Source organism: Mixophyes fleayi, chromosome 10 (assembly GCF_038048845.1).
Source record: "Mixophyes fleayi isolate aMixFle1 chromosome 10, aMixFle1.hap1, whole genome shotgun sequence".
In the NCBI taxonomy this organism is placed as follows: domain Eukaryota; kingdom Metazoa; phylum Chordata; class Amphibia; order Anura; family Limnodynastidae; genus Mixophyes; species Mixophyes fleayi.
Window position 1 is genome coordinate 15,103,494 of NC_134411.1, and position 24,137 is coordinate 15,127,630.

The 24,137-nt window shown below is 38.9% G+C and overlaps 1 long non-coding RNA gene across 1 annotated transcript; it reads right to left on the bottom strand.

Annotated features, from left to right (window-relative positions):
• Positions 1-7,517: 7,517 nt before the first annotated feature.
• On the bottom strand, positions 7,518-23,534 carry LOC142103418 (uncharacterized). The gene is made up of 3 exons (XR_012679344.1): positions 23,376-23,534; positions 17,792-17,894; positions 7,518-7,648 (listed from the first exon to the last, which is right to left on the bottom strand). It is a non-coding gene; the product is annotated as an uncharacterized LOC142103418 (long non-coding RNA).
• Between the last annotated feature and the right edge of the window lie 603 nt (positions 23,535-24,137).

The following is a 24,137-nucleotide window of genomic DNA, read 5'->3' on the forward strand; positions in this document are numbered from 1 at the left end:
AGTAGGTCAGTGTATAACTCCGCCCAGCAGGTGGCACTGCAGCTTGGTTTTATTTTTTCCACACAGACAGACTAACACACGCCACTAGACATTTATATTATAGATATATATATTTATATTTAGAATAAGGGCATTTCTGTCCTCATCACTTAAGCAAAAAAACATTATAAAGCTTAAGTATGCATTTGTACTTATTTTTATAGTTAAAGGATAATTTGTGTGAATGAGATTCACAAAGAGGATTGCTATAATTTAAGTTTTGGTACATATATGTTGGATGAAATTGTAATAGGTTTTTTAGTATATAGATTGAATATATATGTCTGTATGACTGGTATTTCATGTATAGGGTTAAAACATTTCTCAGTATGTTGTCTTTGAAGAAATTCTTATGTCACAGGATGTTCCCATTGTTTTAAGTGGACTTTAGACTTGGGAATGTAAAAGGTCACACATGCTCTTTGACATGGTCATAAATTCTATTGATCGATATTTCAATAAAGAAATCTTGTATTTGATTTCATGCCATCAGTTATGCGTTATTTCAAAGATGTAGTATGGCTAGTTACTTATGTTAGATGGTTGGATATGTATCTACCACCATGTTCATAGAGGGTTTTAATCTTGTACAACCCTGAAGCAGATTCTGTGCTTGCACATTTGGGAAAATAAAGCCATTGTTTTTCACATTTGCGGTTTTGAATGGGAATACTTCAACATGTGTCCCTGTAAGAGGATTTCCACTGTGATGTAGTTTATTGCCCTTGAGTGTAGAAACTCCTGAACCTCTCTCAAGGCAAAAGAGTTTCTGTTGAGCACCACAGCTTGGCAGCATACACACTGCTTTGGTGAAGTTGTGTCTTGGTAATATTATTTTCTCTTATTTTTGTATTTCAAACTCCTAACTGTATCTTAACATTTGATTAATATTTAATTATTTGTGTGCTTTGCGTTTAGTTGCCATGTTAATATATTTTTCCATTGTGGGTGGATTTTTTTAGGTTTTTGTATGCATTGCTTATAAAATTCTTTTGTTACCTTTTGAAACCACAGCAATCACTTCAATACCATAATAAAGTAAAACTCCCAAGTGAATAATTTATTAGAAGAATCTTGAGAAAGTGGCTTAATATCATTGGGGAGAATATACTAGTGGTAATAAAATTATTGCAACATGATTGCAATGTCAAATATGTGCAAATGTATAGTACAATATGTTGACAACCAGCCAGTGTTATGGCCACCAGTGCAGCATAAACTCATAGAACAGGTAGAAGAGGTCTTCACCTTTAGCAGCCGCCTTTCCCGTAGAGACTGGTTATGCTCACAGGTACTCGGATGCCCCCAGGTCTTATGCTCAGAGTAGTATGAGTTTATGCCAACATGGCAGTGCACAGGTACAGGAGGTAGCACACAGTGTAGTGGCAGTCCAGAGATCAGCGGACTGGACAGAGCGCCAAAGAGTATGTCAGGTATAGGCAAAAGGGTTAAGGTCACAGCCACAGGTTCAGGATCCAGGGACAGGCAAAATTCACACGGGTAATCAATCTCAGGTTCCAACACCAAACACAGGAACAGGAGCAGGCATCAGTACTGGAACAGAACGCTATAACCTGCAGTGAGGCTCTGTACTATTTAAGGTAGTGAGGACTAAGCCAATCAGAACAGAGCCATACAAGCATCCACAGGAGTAGCCTAAACTTATTTAAACCCAATTAGAAATCACTTCAACAAATAAGGTATATACACATCAAACTCATGACATCACATACTAGGAGTAGAATATCTATTGGGTTGGTTTGCATGGAATTAATATAGGGCTAGCAAAAACAGACTATTCACATTATTTTCCCTAGAAAGAACACATTAAAATATGTAGAATATTCTATATTTCACACAGCATCTGTTAGAAGTAAAGTGTAGCTTGAGTACTACTAAACTGTCATTAGAAGATACTGCGACCACCAAGTTGTATCAAGGCATAGTGTGTATGAGTTACCTTTTCCGAAATTGATTAACTTCTTCAGTGACTTTTTACAGTTTGTGACCAGTAAGCTTTTGGTATTTAGTCTTTAGGAGCTCTTTACTCCAACACAAGAGAAAAACAATCATTCCAGGTCTATATTACAAAAGGTTATATTTTCTACTAATCCACACACACTCCTGTTCCCAATGAATCTCAGCTGTTCAGAATTGTCTGAGATTTCCCCAATACAGGGATACATACTTTAGTGAAGAGCACAGGACTGCCAACATTTGGGTGGTCTCCTCAACACTAGGGCTACGCCATTCAGCATCCGGGGCTTAAGTCACCATCCTGAACTGACAAAAGACCATTGGGAACAAGAGTTGCAGGGTTGCTTTTAATAGAGAACCATAGTAGATTTATTTATGATTCTAAGTGCACAAGAGTCATCTCTAGAGAAAATCAGCTGATTTCACAAAGTATAAATCCCTTTGAATTGTTGAATATGATGGATGGATACTTCAAAGTAGGACTTAAGTTCTAGTAAAGTAATTAGTGGAATAGAATTTTTATATGTAACAGTTTACTAGAGATGTAACATTCTGCATTCTATAGATTTTCATCAATGCTTTTTCCCTAAAAAGAATACAGATATAAGAAATAATGGTACATAGGCAATTTGTTAATAGTCTTTATAGCATATGTACATTAATAGATGCTGTGCAGAGTGGCAGTTTCCTAAAATTGTCTGTAATCTTCATTACACAGAATCAAAAAACGCAAAATGCCATCTAGGTCAATGGACAAGTTTCCTGGGGTGCTGATGTTCGTAAATAACTTTGTAAGGAAATCCAAGCGAAGAAGACACACCCCCACACCCCCCCACCCCCCCAAGGTGAACAACATGTTTAAAAAATCTTTACAAATAGGGTTTTGTACCTCAGGAAGTTTGAGTTAATGCCAGATGTTCAGCCGGACTTTAGTCTTAGGAATGTCGAGGTTACACATGCTCTTTGACCTACCTTTAAATATGGGATGTCTGACTGATTGCAGTAACGGTCAAAAGTATGTAATTTCATGTCTTCTGGTATAGATTTTACTTTTTTGTATATGATCAGTGAAAATATATATATATACACACATATACACATATATATACACACATATACACATATACACACACACATACACATACACTTGAAATGTTCAAAGTGACTTTATTCTTGTATATGCATATACAGATTCTTTGTTCAAAACTGAGCAAGATTAGAGAACTTACACATTTAACACTTCCCATCTCAAAGAACGCTTCAACAATTGGAGGTTCTACACAGATAGAATTTACAGATGCTATCAGCCAAACATATCCGGAAGAGGGAGTTGTGAAGTATAGTCACAAGTGGCCACAAAGGTAGATATTTTATTTAATGAGAATATATCTTATCTTTTTCTGATTGTGTACTTAGCTCCTGACTTCAGATTTTGCTGAAAGGTATTTATGAGTTAGAACCCTGGCTTCTACCATTGTGGAAGATATCGTTTAAAAGTTTAGTTACTACAGGTCCACTAAGACTACTTCAAAATGTCATTCTGCATTCAACAAGACTAGTTTAAGCATTAAGGATTTTATCATGTGCGATACAAAGAACGTGATATACTTACTACAATGTCAGTGCTCCAAACAATATGTGAGCCAAACAATTAGACCATTAAAAACCAGGATAGGCGAACACATTAGAAACATTAAAAATGGTTTTGAAAAACCCCATCTTTCTCACTGTTTCAAACTTTAACATAATTGTGACCCTAAAGGTCCAAGCTTTGTTGGCATCAAACTTGTACAGATTAATTGGAGAGGAGGTAACATTAAAATGATCAGAGGAATCTAGGATGATTTTCCTCCTAAATACCCTTACACCACGAGGACTGAATGCGGAATTTGATCTTTCAGTACAATAGGATCATGAGTACTGGCCTCTAGCTTTGCCACTCATATTTTTGCCTATTCTTATGCACCCGATAGACGACTGTCATCATTGAGTCCATGATACACCGATCCCCCGTAAGTGATATCTCCATGTTTACTACCATCATAACACCCTGGTCATGCCCAACCTCTGCCGATCTTGGAAGCCGAGCAGAGTGTTGCCAGATTAGTGCCGAGATGGGAGACCGCTTGGGAATATCTGGTTTAGATGAAAAACATGTCTGAGAAATGTTATCCCGATGGGGGTGTATTTGTGAGGAATGGACCTGCTGACTAGGCTCCTTTCGATGTTCAGATTATGACAAACTCTCCTTATACATAACCATCACTTATATCATACGACCTCCTTTCCTCTCAGTCTGTGAAAAATAAGTTGTTCAGATCACTTCCAATGTATTCCTGATTAAGAGCCAACTCTTGGCTGGTTGTATTGTGATTTATTTATGTACAACATCCTATTAACTTATCTGTCACAGACATAGGAATTCATAATCAAGAGTTACATCCTGGCTGTTTTGTGATAGATTTATCCATAATATATCTACCATTTATTGCACTATGTCTTAATGGACATGTACTTTTACTGTTATATACACTCCTTTTTTCTGTATATGTATCCATTCATCTACATCCAATCGACCATTGAGTCTACTACTAATGATTCATATCCACTCAAGCAATACAAAACAATGAATGTTTTCCATTATAAAGACCAGATTCCTCATAATTAACATTCTTGTGCAATTGACGACGACAACTATATAAGTTCGTATTCCACACTAACGATCATGCTCCCCTGAAGAAATTTGCTCAGTGAATGAAACGCTTTGGGTCACACATTTCATGACATCACACCGGAAGTGCTGTGCATTCCACTGTGGAACGCACACTGTCTGCCACTTGATCTCTTCACACACTAAACGTGCATTACCGCTGCAAGCGCCCTGAACGCTGTTACTTATAAACGGATACCTAGGTTTTTTTTGTCCATCAGGAAACATCACAAAGGACATTGTTTGGAATTTTACCCTGCTCAGGATAATTAGGTTGGTCACAGACATATATCGGACCCACCAAACCACTTTCCCCGCTCTCATTGAGGTTTCCCGGGCGAACCTCATTTCAGCATTAATTGGACTTTTTACATTTTTTGTTATTTTTTCATTTATTTGGTTAGTGACACATTTGTCACTTATTGCACTGTGTTTTATCCCTCTACAGTTATTTTTTGTTATGTACTTTTTAATGTTTTAGTTTATTAAATGCATGTTATTTTATCATTTTATTAATTTACCCATTAATTGACTCCTTACCCACCTACACTCTTTAGATTGTTAAATCACCCAATTCCAATATAACAGAGCAGTCACTATAGCCTCTAAACATCTAATCTCAATAGGAACAATTTAGCGCTCACAACATAAATTTTATTATTTAGTGTTATCTGCACAAGTGTGAAATTGCAACTGTATTTAAATTGTTTATATAGCTCATCATGTTATCTTTATATCTACATATACATACACCCCCACCAAAAAGGCTTAGGCCTCTGGCTCCAACTGTATTTTGCATCCCATTAGACATTGCTGTCAGTTTAAAGTTGTGAAACACTACATGTCTATGCTAATCCCCACAAAGTCCAAATTGCACCCTTAACTGACAGACTAGGGTCAATTTGCTAGCAGCAAAGGAAGCTACTAGTATGTATATGGATTGAGAGGAAACCCACACTAACATGGGGAGAACATACTAACTCCACACAGATAAGGCAATGGGCAGGAAGCAAACTCATGACACAAGCACTTGGAGGCAGAGGTGCTGTCCACTAAGCCACTGTGCTGACCCAGTGTTTTTCTTGAACATACAAGCAGTAGATGAAAAAAAAGTTTGCAGTCACTAGTTGCATTTTACAAAAAGGAACCTGTGCCCTCAAAACAACCACCCTGCAAGAGGTAGACCATTCCTAGAAATAGCACACACATAATGTGCACTGGGGGCCTAATCATTAAGGAAGATATCTGCAAAATGCCATACCAAATTCAGACCTTCCCAAAACCATCTTGCATTGGAGGGAGGTAAATGTTAGATTTTTAGGGAAGCTGACATACATAACAAAAGCAGAATATGAAGGTTTAGCAAACAATAGTTGCATTAAACTCAAAAGGAGCCTGTCCCCTCCTATCCACCCCCCTCCAAGTGTTAGGGCATTCATACTAATGATTGGGCAGCATACAGATAATGTGAATGAATGTGTCCTGTGGGCCAGATTAATTTTTGCACAAAAATCATAAAAAATAAAAAATGCTCCTTGGCCTAACAGTTGCATTTGAGGGGGGAGGTACATCTAAAATATGACAACATTTATAGTTGTGGTAGAGCGTATAATAGATCAACTTTGAATGTCATAGTAAAAATCAAGCCATCAAGTGTTTGTGTGTTACATTAAAACAATCCATTATTTTCCTTATGTGCTAAATACTATCCTAATACTACCCCTTGCCAATTAAACACATCTGCTGGTTTGGGCAGTAATTTGTCCAAGGTAATTTAGTTATATTAATTCTAATGCGGATAATTAGGTTACAAAAATTCTGCACAATACACTCAATTGTGCGTTAACATTTTTAAACAAACCCTTCGCACCACCCACATTTCCTGTTATGTGACACCATCTTATCTTTAAATAAGTGGATCATCTTATAACCTGGCTGCTTAAGATCCGTTGCATACTATTTTCCGTTGCGTAAATGGCTTAAGATGGACATGTCTGTCCGTTGTTTAATAGCTACTTTCTTATCTCCCTATGTTCTTAAAAAGGTGCATCGCATCTTCCGAAGATAAGGTTACTAATGAATCAGGCCCAGCATCTCTAATCACTTTATAAACAACCGAAGTTGCGGTCCTAAGAAGTCGACGTTTTCATGGATTCCTCACGTAAAAAGGTTTTGGTGAGGAGATTGTCTGGAAAGTATCTCGCGTAGCAAAATAAAATGGATACATTCAATGAAACACTGATTCCTTATGGTCTAGATAGTTTTTGATCTAGGTTAAAGTTATAAAATGGATACCCATTATGATCATCATTTGTCTGTTCCCCCCGCCCACACATTTTGTTTAGGGTTCTGGAATGGAGGAGAAATCTATACCTCTCCTGATACCCAGGGGAGGGCTGGCCCGGGGGGCATCGGTCCCCCGGGCCGCTCAGTTTCAGTGCTGTTAGGGCCGCCCCCTTGGTTGCAAAATCTCCTGATTGCGGCCGCATCTCATGACACGGGATGCGGCCACGTCAGCGCACAGGCAGACGCATCACATGACACGCGTCATGTGATGCGGCCACCTGTGCGCCCTCCGGGCTGATATATGCCAGCCCGTGCCTGCTGATACCCATTGATATTCTGTTTTAATTTTTATCTTTAACTTATTATTTTTTATCTTTATGATTTTTTTCCCCTTATTTTATTTTTGCTTCCAGTTGGACTCATGCATATATAATATATATGAATAGACAGTCACATGTATTTTAAACAATGGAATATTCAGGCTATGAAATGAGGTAGACTAACCTCTGGGACATTCAGATTTTATTCTTGACAAAGTCTAGTTGGACGAAACGCATTGGACCAGAGCTAGTTTTTTGTACATCTAACAGCATCTGTAGCTGTGTGTTCAATTGACGCACTTCTGCGTTCCATACTCTGCAACACAGACAACTATACATTACATTTGAATTTCTTTCGGCTGCCGAGCATCGGGATTTCAAGCACAAGAAATCTTCACGATAGGGAAATACTAGGATAAGGATTTCTTTTGTGCTTTACTTCGGTGCTTCAAGTCTAAACTGCTCCAGATACACAGCTTCTATATAGAAGAGCTATAATATTAATTCAGTGCCTGCATGTGTCAAATTCATTTCATCTAATCATTTATTTGTTTTGTCTTAATCTTCATTTTTGCCTATTTACACAGTATTCCTATACAATCTGTAACTTATACATTGGTGTTTATACCCACATACGTGAATGAGTACAAAGACCATAGATATAATTTTGCATTGTTCTAAATATTTGTTACCTACATATACATGTTTCAATTTTACTTATTCACCAATATACAGGTTTTGGCATCAAAAAAAAAAAAAAAAAAAAAAAAAAAAAGTGTGATTTGTATGCCCAGTATTACTCTTTTTTTTGACAACACTACCTATGAATGCCTCTGGTTTTTTTCATATTGATTAGTGGGATTGCCAAACTACACAATCTTCTACTTCTGGTAATTCAGAAAGGCACCTTCAACAAGGTGGAGTTTGAATTTCTATACATCAGATTTCCTGGAACACCAGTCTTTTACCAACTCACCAAAACTTTGTAACCCACCAGAAGGACCCATCGTGTCAAGTATCAACTCACTCACCTGTCTGGCTACATAGGTACTTAAAGAATCTGAGTGGAAAGAAGGCTACGTCTTAGTCACATGTGACGTTACCTCCCTGTATACAGCCATCACAGGGCAGGTTGCACTCACGTCCGAAACAAAAAAAAAAAAAAAAAAAAAAAAAAAAAAAAAAGCGTCCAGCATACCCAATAAATAGGTTGAATTATGGAGGGCATCACCCATATACTTTAACTATTTTTGGTCAGAAGGCTGCATCTAGACAGGTTTGCAGAACTGCTATGGGTGCGAAACTCGCACCCAATTCCGCAAGCCTGTTTGTGGCGTAATTAGAGAACATGGCCATCTGGAACAGCAATCCATATGACCAGCAGATACTGAGGTGGCACCACTATATTGACGATGTCCTCTCCATATGGACAGGCCCCAAAGAAAATCCTTGATCTAGTTGCTGGATATTTCAATTAGAATGACTTGAGCATACAGTTCATGGCTAACGCCAGCACCCAATCAGTCCAGAGCCTCAATCTAGACATCTATATGGAGAATAGTGAGATTAAAACCAAGACCTATTTCAAAAGAGTTGACTAAATTATATTCCTTCCAGCAGTCGCCATAGAAACTGGATCCAGAACATCCCAAAAGGACAATTCACCAGAGTAAGGCGGAACTGTTCAAAGCCAGAATACGAATAAGGAACGTTTTTTTTAGAAAGGGATTATGATCACGGGATTATAGAACAGGCATATTAACACTAATACAGATAGAGAGTCTCCTTACCAAGAAGAACAGAAAAGACTCAACTCCGGTTCCTTTCATTACCAGATTTAGTCAGGACTTAAATATTGAAAAGTATTGCTAGGGGATGATAAAATGAAAGATCTTAACCAAAAGGCCCAGGGTCATCTACAGAAGAGCCAGCAATCTGAGACACCAGCTTGTGAATAGCTACATCCCCTTAGGACCACAGACTAGAAGTACTTGGCTCAAGTAGAATAAGAAAGGGTCCTACTACTGCAAAAGGTGCATGGCATGCAAATCTAGCCATATTAAGAACACAAAACCTGCGATATCCTTTTCATCACCACCACTGGAGAAACTTTATTGACAGCAAACTTACTTGTGACACCACTGGGGTTATTTATTTTTTAGAATGCCCAAGTGGGTTGCAATATATAGGCAGAAAATTAGAAAGCTACATGTGAGGATATTGTAACATCACAGAATTAGAAAGGCTCTAGCAACTCACAGCATGCCTGAACACCGTCACCCACCATACACATAACCCTTCATCGCTCACATTTACTGGCATTAGCAGAGTGGCTAAGTCTTGGAGGGAAGGTGATTATATGGGTCTTATCTCCTGGAAAAAAATCCAAATGAATCTTTAATATGAAAACAGTCACTCCTGGGGGTTTAAAAAGGACTTCAAACACCTCCCGTCACCTATTTTAGCTTTATTCATCTCCAATACATATGCCTCTAACATGCATCACAGACAGTCACACGTAATTTCTTTTACAGATACGGTTTATATCTGTAAACCTTTCAGCTCTCCTCTACACAAATTTAATCTTTATGCTCTAGGACATTACCACCTTTTATTACTGGCTACTATTACATATTATTTTATATGATCTGTCCAAATACCATTTACTTACATTACTGTTTGATTTTTTTTTTGTTCTCCTTTATTCCATGAATCTTATGCTATGGCCTGTTATTCCACCTATCAGGAATTATGTATAATGACATTTTCATATTAGCCAAGGTTACTGCCAGTCATGGACTTAATAGCAGGTTGGCTCTAGATCTCACAAATCATGGGACACGTTTGACAATCACACCTACTTACACACCCTGTTATCGCCAACATACCACTGCTAACCCTGACGAAGCCTAGAGACGAAATGTGTTGATAATGCACCCATTGACCACCACAAGGACTCAGCAGAGCAGATGAAACCATTTCCAAGTCCATAACAGAGTATGGCACTCTTACACATAGCTGCTTGCACACTGAGGCCTCTCCATTTCTAGGGCAAGCACTTTTGGCATCTTTGAAAACATTGGTCAACAGTGGAGGAACCCAAGGAGACTGGAACACCCGAGACCCTTTAGGGGGTAAGTGTCCCTTACTTTTTGACCTGCTACTGTTTTACAACTGGATCCACCATCACTCATTGACTCCTTCATAAACTAACGGGAAGTGCTTTTAATTTCCATGCTGCATCTCCCCCCTCCCCGTTATACGTACTCTTGATTGACTTTTTGTCCTATCTACCATGCTCTTTGAGATCCAATATAGTAAAACTCCTTACATCCACAAGACCCAGTTTCTTTTCTTGACACTCATGGGGAAGTTTTCTGCTTTTGCTTACATTTGATTTTGCTTTACTTTTGTAATCTGTGTATACTAGATTTACAGTCTACATACCTACTATATTTTAAATCAGGTTGTAGTACCCAAGATGTTTCTCTGTATGAAATATACTGCATTCTACTGGTTTTATATACATACACCTCTGTTTTAAAGCAGTTTAATACTGTACCTCCTCTGTGCCAGGGAGTTTAAGTTGTTATCCCTTTTCTCCACTCTGTACCCCACAGCAGCATTTTTGTAAGTCATCCTACACCTATAGGGAGTGCAGATCCCCATTTCTTGCTTGGATCTGTAATGGTTCTTAAAGCCCTAGCAGAGATCACACAAAAAAACCCCCAAAAAAACAAATTGAGTTTCACAAGGAAGCACGCTCATCTAATAGGTGGATGATTTGCTGTGCTCTAATTCTTTTGAGGCATCAATTTCTTCCACTGGTGAGTTAACTCGTTAAGCATATTCAGAACATAAAATGTCAAAGAACAAGCTGCAGTTACAAAGTCCAAAGGTCATATACATAGGACACTAACTAAAAGGAAGACATTGATTGCCAGGCCAAATACAAGCCATTTGTGATTTAACTTTGACAATGAACAAAATAAAACTCAGGATTCCTGGGTGTGAATGGATTTTGTAGGACTTTGCTAATAAACTATTCAAGCTTAACTGCCCGTGTATGAACATTCAGGTCATGCTGCTGGTGTTTCAACACAGTCTCACGGGAACACCAACAGACCCATTGCAAACTACAGTAAACAACTCAATCTAGTGGCTCAGGGAATTCCTGTGTTTTAAAGCTATTACAGCTTCTGCTTTGATACAGGAACTTTAGTCAGGATTTGCAATAGTAAACAACATGACTTCATAGTCAGAGTGTTTGCAACCTCCACATTCTGCACAACTTGCAGTATTAAAAGCTTTCATTAAGGCTTTTATCATTTGACAGAAGACAAAGCACTTGTTTACACAGATAGTTAATATGGATTTGGATTTGTATATGATTTTGTCGAAATGCAGTGACAGAAATTTTGTCACAGCCAATGGTACACCAGTTGCCCATCAGTTACTTCAAATTGATTTAATCCAACCCCATTCAATCTTAATTTGTCACCATATGAAATTCTGTTTGGAAAAATTCCTAGTTTCACTTTGAATTGCAATATTAATCAAAGCCAAGTTAATGATGCGATTGTTTTCTACATTTTATCATTTACTAAACAGTTAAGACAGATTCAAGCTGCTTCACACAACCATCTCCACCCAATCTCCAGGATACAGGCTGGGTGATAAGTTTAAGATCTGGTTCGCTGACTGATCGGTGGGAAGGTCCATATCTAGCGTTGTAGACGACACCAACTGATGTAAAATTTGAGGAGAAAGGCACTTGCATATATGCTTCTCATTGTAAAAAGGCAACAGATTCTGACCAGGTAAGAGTATACTCAACAGCATGCAAGCAATGGATATTTAAGGCCATAATGTCTCTCAGTCCTTACAAAGCAAGACACTCTTCTTGAAGTCAGAGGAAGGAAGTCTTGTAAAGAGGAAAACACAAGAGTCAGAAAGAAATTGGTATTCAGAGTTAATGGGTCGTCAACAAATATCAAACTATGGTTATTTGCTTTAACATTGATGACATTGACGACATTTGCAATTGGTCTTTTCTTGAACTGTATATGTTTACAAGCCTGTAAATGACCAGAAAAATAATGTGACAACCTTGGAAAGGAGAGATGAGAAACTAGATTTACATCACATGAACATTGTAAAGATATCCCTCCCACCTCTCAATTCAAGCATGTATTTGTAAATATTGTGATCATTCAGAAAAGCAATGTATAAAATGGTGCAAGGATTATCCTAATTACATTAGTGATAAACATCCTATAAATGTCTGTCATCAGTTGATATGGAAAAACAAAAAACATGACAAAGACAAAAACTTAGAGATTGCTGGCTTTATGCTCAAGCACCCCACAGGCATCATAATCTTGTACTTATACCATTTCCAGTAAATGAAAATAAATTAGGCGAGAAAAAAATGTGGTAACACAACTAAGGGAGAATATAGTACTACTATGCCTCAGCATGTAAAGTTATTAAAATACTATTGTGACAGGATGGACTGCTTATGCCACCCTGTCTGTTGTGTTGATAGGGACCGGCTGGGCTTGCCTTGTCACTTTCCCCTTTTATCCCAAATGTGCCCCTCCTGTCGCAGTAGAAGGAGCCTGCTGCCACCACTAGGCTCCTTTGCCAGCAACTAGAACTTCTGGGTAACTCTCGCTCCTAGTGTACCCCCTCACTGGGCACCTGGACTGGTACCCCTGACTTTTTCCTTTAGATCAGGGTTGCTGTGAATGGTCCCCCCTGGCCCATCACACTGTCCAGAGCTGCAAGGTAGCAGTCAGAACGTTGGTACCGGAATGTTACGTCTCAACCTCACAACAGCCGGATATTGGATTAGATTGGTTCTAATCTGTCAGTCACAGGAATTACAGCACAGGTAAGTAGTCAAAGCAGGAACGTGAAGTAATAAAACATTGCTGTTTCAATTGTCCTAATAAGGACAGCTAAACATGCCAGTTTGTGGTACTAGTGATCTTTCCAGAAGTTATGATGATATATTACATGGTAATTTTTATACACATTCTGACAAACCTTGGCAGGGGGCAACACTGTCCTTGATCCAAGGTATATCCACAAAGACCGGTAAGTCATATTCAATAAATTACCATTAGAATGTAATATATCCTTTAACTGTGGAGCTAATGCAATTTAAGCTTTAACAAAATTTACATCTCTTGATTTCCCAACACTGGGTGTTGGGTCCTCTATTACTTGCATCCTGAGCCTACAATGTAGAGACAGGTTCCTGTCTCTCTAACAAGACATAACAGGCAATGACCTCCTGCTGGGCCTTCAGCCTAAAGAATGTGTTGGACACTCAGAAGATCTAATTAGCATGGGGGACTTTTAGAAAACTTACACAAATCCAGTTTTTTCCCCTGGTATACTGCCCCAGCAATAACTACATTCCCTATATAAAAGTGTAAAACCATAGTAAAAAAATAAATAAATTCGTATATTTGCAATGATGTAAATTAGTGCACAATGCTAATTATTTTTAAGTGACCCAAACACAACTAGGTTATATTTTCATGAACATGCTAGAATACTGCTAACCCAACAACGAAACAAAGGGAGTGAATTATAATGTACCAAAAATATATTAAGGGGCAATTAAGGAGTGTATGAAGATTATATATTACAGCAACTTAAATTTAGTTGAACTAATCAATGCAACACTTAATGGAAATGTTACTAGGTGGACAAGACATTTGTTTAATCAGAATACTTGTGAATTAGGATATGAGGCAGCTCATAACCTGATGTCCGATATAACATACATTTGCAGAAAATTTATATTTCATATGTGGAAGACGGGCATATAAATGACTACCTCCAAATTCTGAAGGTACATTATATTGATGAATTCTTTCCTAGCACAATTGTAATGGAGCATAAAGATCTTATTGATATTCTCACTAAAAATGTCAAACTGAGAAATATCTATAAAAACTATAGATGTTACACATAAGTATCTTTTTAAAATAGAACACTTAAAGCAAGAGTGGGTTTTAAAGATTTTTCCACTCATGGACAAATTGGATATTAAAATAATGTTAAAGCAATAGACCAGTTATCATACATTTCTGCAATATTATCTAATAAATCAGCTGATACATTTAGGTATACTTCAAAGGAACTTTAAGCTTATAACATGAATAAATTAATCATAGATTAATGTTAGATTATTTAACTGGGCAAAGTAATGGATATTGCCACACTTTAGAAGATGTAAGGCAGGCCTGTCCAACCTGCGGCCCTCCAGGTGTTGTGAAACTACAAGTTCCAGCATGCCCTTCCAGCTATCAACTGGTTGTCTACCGGCAAAGCATGCTGGGGCTTGTAGTTTCACAACACCTGGAGGGCCGCAGGTTGGACAGGCCTGATGTAAGGCATTCATTGTTGTACATATATTACCAATTCAACGAATAATCCTTAGGGAGAGCGATAAATATGTTAAATATTGCACGATTGAAGGACAAGTTTAAAATAGACCATAATGATCAAGATACCGAAAATGACTGGTGGGAAAGATCCTGGTGGAATCATACTTGGTTTGCAAGTATGATTACAGGTGTGTCTGGATGGTGGAAGGGTTTAATTTGGACTTCAGAAAAATGTTATTTGTCTAAAAATGTGTGCATTGATTTACATACTGTTAAGATATGTACTGCGTATATTAAGAAATCTATATAAAGTTTGAACAAAAAAAAAAGCTAATGTAACAACCAATGCACATCCTCACAAAATCAGCAGTTATGCTGATTAGACATCTGGATCCAAGTTTTTTTTTTGTTCCAATGTATGTTTTAAAAGCTAGGAATGGCTAGTTATAGAGCATGACAGTATCTGCTACTCAATTTTCTAATTAGACAAATTTAAGGCTGTTGAAATATCACTGGGGCCAGTGACTTCAAAAAGTTATGACAGAATGAAATGGGTAGTGTTGAAGTAATAGTTGTATTTAGTCAATACATTTGTATTTAATAAAAATAACTTTGCAGCAAATATATATCCGCTTTAGATGTTTGAATACTGTCATTTAGAAATATTTCAGGAAATCACGCTCTATGCAGAATGTTGGCAGGAGGTGTGTGTCCTTTCAATATGAACTTTTCTTTAGGTTTTATCGCCTGGTGGACAAGCCACAAGAACATTTCTTAGAAATCTCCACCAAACCTCATGCATTTATTCTCTGTAGTAATTTTACTGTTTTAATATGCAAGTGCCTCTGGGTCTGGAACCAGAGCATTCATCTTTGAAGCTTTTTGTGCATATGCACTAGACATGTTGCATCATGTAGGCAAGTTGCCAGTATTTATTTTTTCCTAAACAAATATTCATTTATTAAATTTTTGATCAGATAATCAGTTATACTTTAATAGCAGGAACAGAGGATGGTAGGTGGTTAGATTGGCAAGGTACAATTTCAATGATACTGTCATCTATGGGGAGTGTACAAGGAGGGGTGTTAAAGCGACATTAGCGGGGATACCATTCTTTAGCAAAATGTGAAATTGCTGTTGTACCAGAAGAGCCTCAAGGGTTGGCAGAGGCACTTCTTGAGCTTCGATGCAATAATGAAGCACGTATTGCATTTGAAAACAAAGCAGATCTGTCATATTTTTGAATGTCAACAGCTGCAAAGATATTCAAAATTCCACGAGGAGGCAGTCAAAAAGTTGCTGCCTTTTGCAACAACCTACCTTTGCGAACAAGGATTTTCCACTCTAATGAACAAAACAAAGCAGAGAAATCGACTGGACGCTGAAGACTGTATCCAAATTGCTCGGGCATCAAAATGCCCCAATTTTGATGCTCTTGTTTCAAAAATGAAGCAACATCATTTCTCCAAAACCTGAAGTTTTGAAGCTTTCAAAGAAAAGTTTGAATTCCAATAATTAATATAGGATTTCCTTCCTGTCAAAACAAGGGGGTAATATCAGCGTATCTAAATTTATTTTGGGGTAAAAGGTAAAAAAGTTCCCTGACCCTTGGATTAGACGATGGATGGCACGATAGGTGAAAGAGTGGATTACACCCTTCAAACGACCAAATAGCATTAAAACCATGTGTACTGTCCAGTTCAAAGCCAGGGATGTGGGGGTGAGGGGGAATCTTCAAGACTCAGGTTGCTGGCTAACATCTTGTAGTGCCTCTTGCCACCATTTTTATTGCACCAATTAGATAAAGCAGTGACTTTAATATGTGGCATTACATGCAAAACTATAATGCTGATGTATGTTACAGCGTCAAAATGCAAACTAGTAACTCATGAATTGTGTAATGCAGTAAAATCAAGGTGCACCTGGTGTCAATTTACGTCAATGTTAAAAACATTACATGGTTTCTTTTCAACATCTGCCATTCTTTATGAGGAATATAATGGTAATCTTGCATTCAAAGATCATATACATAGAGCAAATGTGTTAAAATGAACTAAAAAAAAAAAAAAAAAAAAAAAAAAAAAAAAAAGTACCTACAATCATAGTTAACCCCAGAATCTACCGACTTGCAGGATCAATAATTAGTGTTAGTGACTCCTCAACTCAAGATTACAGTATTGATTATGAAGCCATGGCAGTCAAATTATTTGAAAAAGGCTGGAGTGACAATATTGACATTATACAAAATTTGAGCATTCATGATAACTAATGTAGATGAGACTTTAGCAGACATCGAATTAAGCAAGTTAGGATAACAAGCAAGTCCAAACACTCCTGATGAGCTCAATTTCCAGGGTCACAACAACACTGTATACACACTGATGGTAGGAAAGTGAACGGACAGAGGAATCTCCCAGTCACTCAGGTACATTTTTACGCCAGATCCCTATTCACAAAACTTAATGAACCTAAACAAGAAAATTAACCATGTCAGGAGAGGCACAAGGGGAGGCCACAAAACAAAAACCAAAACCAAAATGAAGATCTCACACACAAAGTGTCACCACAGCCATTAGGAATCTTTAATTTGAGCACCTATCCCCTAGTGGACAGTGAGATCACATTAAATAAAGGAATGAAATATGCCCCAACAAAGACCAATTGTTCTGTACTATGCACTTTATAGAACACAAATAAATTTGTGTTTTATCCAGGCCTGGTGCTCCCATTAGGCAAGGTTAGGCAATTGCCTAGGGCGCCGGGCTCTGCAGGGCGCCCCGAAATAAAAATATAAAAAAAAATGACTATGGTCATTTAAAACGGAAATCCACGGGGAGGAGAGGAGGGAAGGGGCTATGAATCTTACCTGCATGAAGCTGCTTCTCTCTGCTCTGTCTTTATGCTAGTGTTCAATTTATTAATACACATATGGTCAAATATGAAAATATATTGCACTACTTGCAAAACTGTTAAACACAACTTGTGCAATGATTCATTCAGATTGTGTACAATATTACATATGGTTATTGGTCTGTACGTTTCATGAGACTCACCCTGTAACTTCTGTCTTCTTTGGGACATGTTGGCTGTGGAAACAGACTGACATTGAAAAAGATCTACTGCCAGAGGACAGGGAGCCGGTAGTGGGAATGTCTCCTATAAACCAAACAATGCTCATTTAGTGCCTAAATCTAATTCTTTCATCAGTATATCGGTAATATGAACTACATGGATGAAAACAAAGCCAACTATACATAGTGGGTAACATGTTCATTACAATCCAAGCATGACAGAGGCGATAATTCTTTACAAAGAAGGTTATGGCCCGAGACAAAATGGCAGTATACAGTCAAGACGCAATAGTTGAATAATACACAGCATTATAAGACTGAGTGAATCTACATAGTAATAGATAACTATGCAACTTAGATGAGTTCCTTTGTATCAAGTTTTAGTATGAAACATCACTTTAAATTTTATCTCGTATCAATTGTTGGATCATACCAAGAACAGCTTATTAAAATAAAACTGTTTAGCACAGCTGGGCCTAGTCTCCACGTTTTGGATGGATCAATATGCAAGAAAAGCTCTGAAAATACTGCTAGCACAGGGATAGTGCTCAGGCTTCCACACGTCTGTATTGACATGAGTCCATACCAGGCATGATCATTAAACAAGTGTAAAGTGTAGGCGTGCATGATGTTCTGACCCACATTTTAACCTGTGCATCTACTGGTCACATGGGAGTGCAAACAGCTGAATGGTCCTATGCATGCAGTATTGCTAAAGCATTTTTCTTGCATCTTATTCAAAATAGAAAAAAGGTGCAACAGTGCACTGTTCAAACCAGTATTTTGGTCACATAAGCTGCAGAAGTATGAAAGATGTAAAGGAATACAAGTGTGATACATTTTGATTAGTTCAGCGACTGTTCTCTCAGTCTTGGTAAAACCCTACAGTAGGTTACTGCTGCATTTATCGGTCCTCTGATTGACTGAATAGGAAATCATGTTCTACTGGGACAGATACCTCTCCTAGCAGATCACCATGGAAATAGAATATTCAGACACATGAAGTGTCTCAAACTAAAGTTAAACAATTTTGCCTTTGAACACAACATATGAATGGCTTCCACCTCTTTACAAATAACTACTAGTGATAAAATGTAATTAGAGCTGCTACTTTACTGTAGTTGACAGTTACATGCCCAGAAAATAAAGAATTACTGCCCCCCCACCACAAAACTTTTATAGGAGACCTCTACCACTGAAGTTAACATTTATTTATATTGCACTAGAACAGTGTTTCCCAAACCCAGTTCTCAGGGACCACTAACACTGCAGGTTTTTCAGGTCATGAGTGAACTAATTAGTACTGTCAGGAACCCCTCCAGCCAGTACAACAACACCCGGAGTCTGCTCTGACAGTCTGGTGTTCACTGGAGCCCCTAGTGGTGGGGACAGACTTGGCCGCAGACTACAGAGGGTCCTGTGATGTGTACCAGCTGTGGAGAACCCAGGAGCAGAGGGTTATGGCAGACAGCGTATCCAAAGAACAGGCCGAGGTCAGAGTTCACTTGCTAGATAGAATCGTCAGAAAACATGCCAGGGGTCGGGAGAAAATCAGCAGTATCAGAGGTTCAAGCCTGAAGGTCAAGGGCACAGGCAAAGAGACAAATCCAAGGTACAGGCAGGGGTCATACACGGCAAACGGAGGACCAAAGGTTAAACACCAACAGCACAGCAGCAACACAGAAGTCTGGAAGCTATAACCGGCAGGGAGGCTAAGCCCTCCCTGCCTTAAATACTACAAGCAGCCAATCAGAGCCTGGCTCTGAAGTATACACAGCCCCCTGCATATGTTTAGATTATATTCATTAATTAGCCCACAGGCTAGTGGAGCCGATTTGCGCACGTGCCCGGCTTTCTTTCATTGCCGGGACGCGGCGCTGAGCAGGAAGCGTCCGACCATTGCCTTTGCAACGGCCGGAAGTGACGTCCCGGTCGTCAAAGGTGATGGCCGGGACGGCCAGGAGATGAGTTGCGGCGGCGGTCAGTACCGCCGCGGCTCGTAACAAGTACCACCTGTGGATCTGTTACAATGTATCAGTCAGTAATGACTACACCTGTGCTCCAGCAAGGGGATATGGAAAACATGCACCGTTGGGGGTCCCCGAGGACTGGGTTTGGGAAACACTGCACTAGATCATACTCAGTAGCAATTTACAATTGATTACACAATAATAAAAGAGTATTAACAAACAGACAAAGCAGTAAGAGGACCCTTTGATACATAAAGTTAATTGTCACTTATTACATATTGGTGCCATCAGATACAGATTCAGTAATGGAAGCTTGATTTATCCATGTTCTTACCCCAACACCTCAGAACTAAAAGGAAAACTAAACAAGATTCTAGTAGAACCCAAAGGATCATGTAACTGCTATAAACACTTTATTGGACTTAGCCTTTAAATATCAAAAGATATGGGAAGAGAAAAAAAGGGACAGTTTGATATGAGGACTAGAGCTGAAGTATGCAATAGACTAGTGTTGCCCACATCCAGTCTTCAGGGAGCCCTAACCGTGCATGTTTCCATATCTCCTTCCAGGAGCACAGGTGTATCAATTACTGACTTTAAAAAGATCCACAGAAGGTACTTATTTCACTTGTGACCTGGAAAACTGCACTGTTAGTACTCCAAGGACTGGATTTGGGACACACTAAGACTATATATGTTAAACATATTTAATCACTAAATGTTAAGTGAGAATGTAGTATAATTAGGGCTGTGTTGCAGGGTTTGTATGAATTCACTGGTTAACAAACTGCAGTCCACAGCCTGTCATATCCAACACCATAAACAATCTGTCAATTCATTAGAAAGAACATTTGGTTGTATAACTTTTCAGTGATCATACAACAGATTCTACCTGGTCTAGTGCTCACTGAATGCAGGTTTGGTCCTCATGGCAAGTAACCATTTAAATGCTCCCACACAGGGCCTGATTAAGGGTTCTGGCCGCCCTAGGCTAATACGACCGCAGCCCCCCCCCCCCGCCCGCCCTGAATATATAGGTGTATAGGAACACTCCTGAATATGAATGTTCAGGTGTATTCTCCAGCATTCAAATTTAGACAGATTGTGCCATTGTCTCCTACCTGTTCTTGCTCTTCTCTCTTGCAACTTTGTTATCCTCTCGCTGGCTTCTGGAAAGTTGGTGTCCTGTTTTGAAAATGCAAAAATTTATTAATGCAAAATGTTAACAAACCCTGGATGATTAGGCCCTTTAGTTAAACAAAACACTCCATTATGGCCAGCTAAAAGTACCCCATTGCACAGGCATATATAAGCAATATCTGAATATTTGTGGTCAATCAAATACAAACCTCTACCAGCCCCATCTCACTAATATTTACTATTCTAGTGATTACTGAGACCACAGAGAACAGCCATGTAACCGCTACACAATTATGAGATTATGCCCCCCAAAGCTGCTCTATTTTTTTAAATACCCCCTGCAGCCATTTTCCTTAACCCCTCCCTATAGATATACAGGGCAGTCCCCCCCCCCCCTTCACTTACCTGTAGTTGTGCTGGCCAGCATCACTCCTCAGATCAGCAGACAGGAAGTCAAGACGTCCTGCTTCCTATCTGCTGCACAGCAACAGGCAGCCTAGCGATTGGCTGCCTGTTGCTAACCACTGACCACCAATGCTTTGGATCGTCGAGACCTCCACCCCCATCCAGAGCTCTTATTGACAGAACAATTGTCATAGACAGTATCTTATAGTGACCACTCTGTAGACCAATGTACACACAAACACCAAATTGCAGCCATAGGAAACAGGTTGTGTTTCATGAAAACATGACTATTTAGGGAGAAGGAATGCAATACTAGAACCATAATTTGTGATGCAGTGATATAGTACCATAATTTAGCCAAAGACAAGCTCTCTTTAAAGAGATGTCCTCACTATATATTACATATAAACATTAATATAAATTAGAGTTTACTACACAGACACATTAAAGTACTAAAATGCAGAGACTTACAAAGAAATATAGAATTATATTGCATTTAGGAGAGAATGCAAAGGTATATCCATAAGTATTTACGTAAGATATTCAGAAAATGGAACTCAGAACACAAAGCCATTGACACTAAGGGCTGAGGCAGATGTAGACTCCCAAATAAATGCCAGGATGATGAATGGTAACTCTTTTGTAGTTATAGGTCTTACAGTGTGGACAGTTATATTGAGCCAATATAAGAGCAAACAGGCACCACCAGAAGGCAGCTGTATGGCCCACAACTGCTCTTCCTGTAGTCTCATGTGTAAGCAATTCTAAATCCAGAACTATTCTCTCCTTGCAGGACAAGTTATAGTGGCTAATTGCATCCCTGGACCCACTATGAGATTTTCATAATGAAATGGCTTAGTCAATTTCTTGCTTTCAAATGAGATAATGGAGTGATAGAACAGCACCTACTGATTTTATTTTTCTTCATTCTATTTATAATAGTGTTTGTATGTTTCTTTGCCATCTTGCACTACAAGTCACTTTGAGCATCAAAAAGTTGTTGTACATAAAAATACCAATAAGGTCCTTTAATTATAATACTAAATCAGTCTGAACACTGAGAAAAATACCATCTACCTCCTGTCTAGAAGGAGGGGGAACAATATCCATGTGGTATACTGAAAGCCAAGATTCTAGCAAGTTTATAGCATACTTACCAACTCCCGGAAAATTGTTTCCGGGAGAGGGGGCGTGACTGGAGGGCTGAAAACGTAATTCACATCACAGGGGGCAGGGCCAAAATGACACGATTGGCCTCATCCCACCCTCCAAAATGGCGTGATTCACCAAGAAATCACATCAAAGGACGCAATTCTCGGTGAGATTGGGATGCAGGAGAAATGCCAGCTTGCCCAGGAGCCCGACCCAAATTTCAGGAGTCTCCCAGACTTTCCGGGAGAGTTGGCATGTATGGTTTATAGGTTATATTTATATTACAAATTGAACATGCTCTATTAAATAGTCAGATTGCATGAAGCTCCTAGATTCATCAGAGAGCACAGAGTTTATACATTTCTCAAGGAGAGGCATGTACTGCTACTATACAGCTTTCCTTGCCGTCTAACATAACTAATTAGAATCATAGCTGGGAGCTAAAGAGTGTGCAAGAAATAGAGGTAAGAGGACAATGGGACAGATTTGAGCCACACAACCAAACAAAGAGGAGCAGCTCTGTTTTCACAAACTATATAAAACTCAAACCAAAGTACAACTTAACATTTACTCAAACATAACCCCCTCCTACACAGTGCAAAATGCTCTGCTCCTAAATCTCCCACTTAATTTTCAAGTGCAACCACCTGAGCTGGATTAATTAACTCCCCCCTTCTTAGAAATAATTTGGATGAATTCAGAACAGAACATTTTGTACCAGGTGGAAGTAATCATGTTGGAACTTCTGACTGTAAAAAACTGAAAGCACAGAGATACTACATAAAAGGCAGGCAAAAGAGTTATGCAATATAAAATCTAGCAAATGATGAGGTTCATAGTGCACAACTGCATGAAAACAGCACAAACAGAAAAGAACATTAGAGGAAAGGGCTGATTACCTAGTCTGTTGCAGTTAATCAGAAGCAGGACTCTCCTCCATTGGATCCTCATAAAGCATTGCCTCTTTGCAGGTACATAGTATGTAGGCTGGTAGATGGAAACATCCCACATAGTTCTGTTTGGTTGGACCACAGGGGAGACTAAGTGAGCCAACTTACACATACCCTAGCTTTCAAGTAACTGACTGAGAGAGCTTTATCACATGGTGGTATATACACCTTGTTGTTCACTGATAGGCTGAGAGTGAGCTAGTCACTCAGTGATGTCAGAACACAGGCACAGGTAGGGAGGTGGGGTGAAGTAACAGCTTATACAGGAATAAGCAAAGTGTTCCTCAGTGATAAAATATATATAACCTGAGGTAGTAAAAATAAACCTGTACCCACTGTATTTAAGAGAAATATACTGTACTACTTTTATCACTGAGTCTGCCATCTGGTAATGCTTATTATTATTATACATACTATTATTCATAGTTGCCTGCTCTCCTGGAATGTTTGGGTGACTCCCGAATTTTTGTGGAGCTCCCCCAGATTTCCAGGAGAGCAGGGCAACCTCCGAATCCTGCCCACGTCGTTGGTGCAGTGGGTGGGGCAGAGCTAATCATGTCATCCTGCCCCGCCCCCTGCTATAATAGGGCAGAATTGGAATTGCATAGCAGGGACGGGACCTAATGATGCAATTATCGTGGCTGCCCCTGTGCAGCACTGGCTTTTAGATGGAAAAATTAAGGTTCAGGTCTCCAAAGGAGTGTTTTCAGG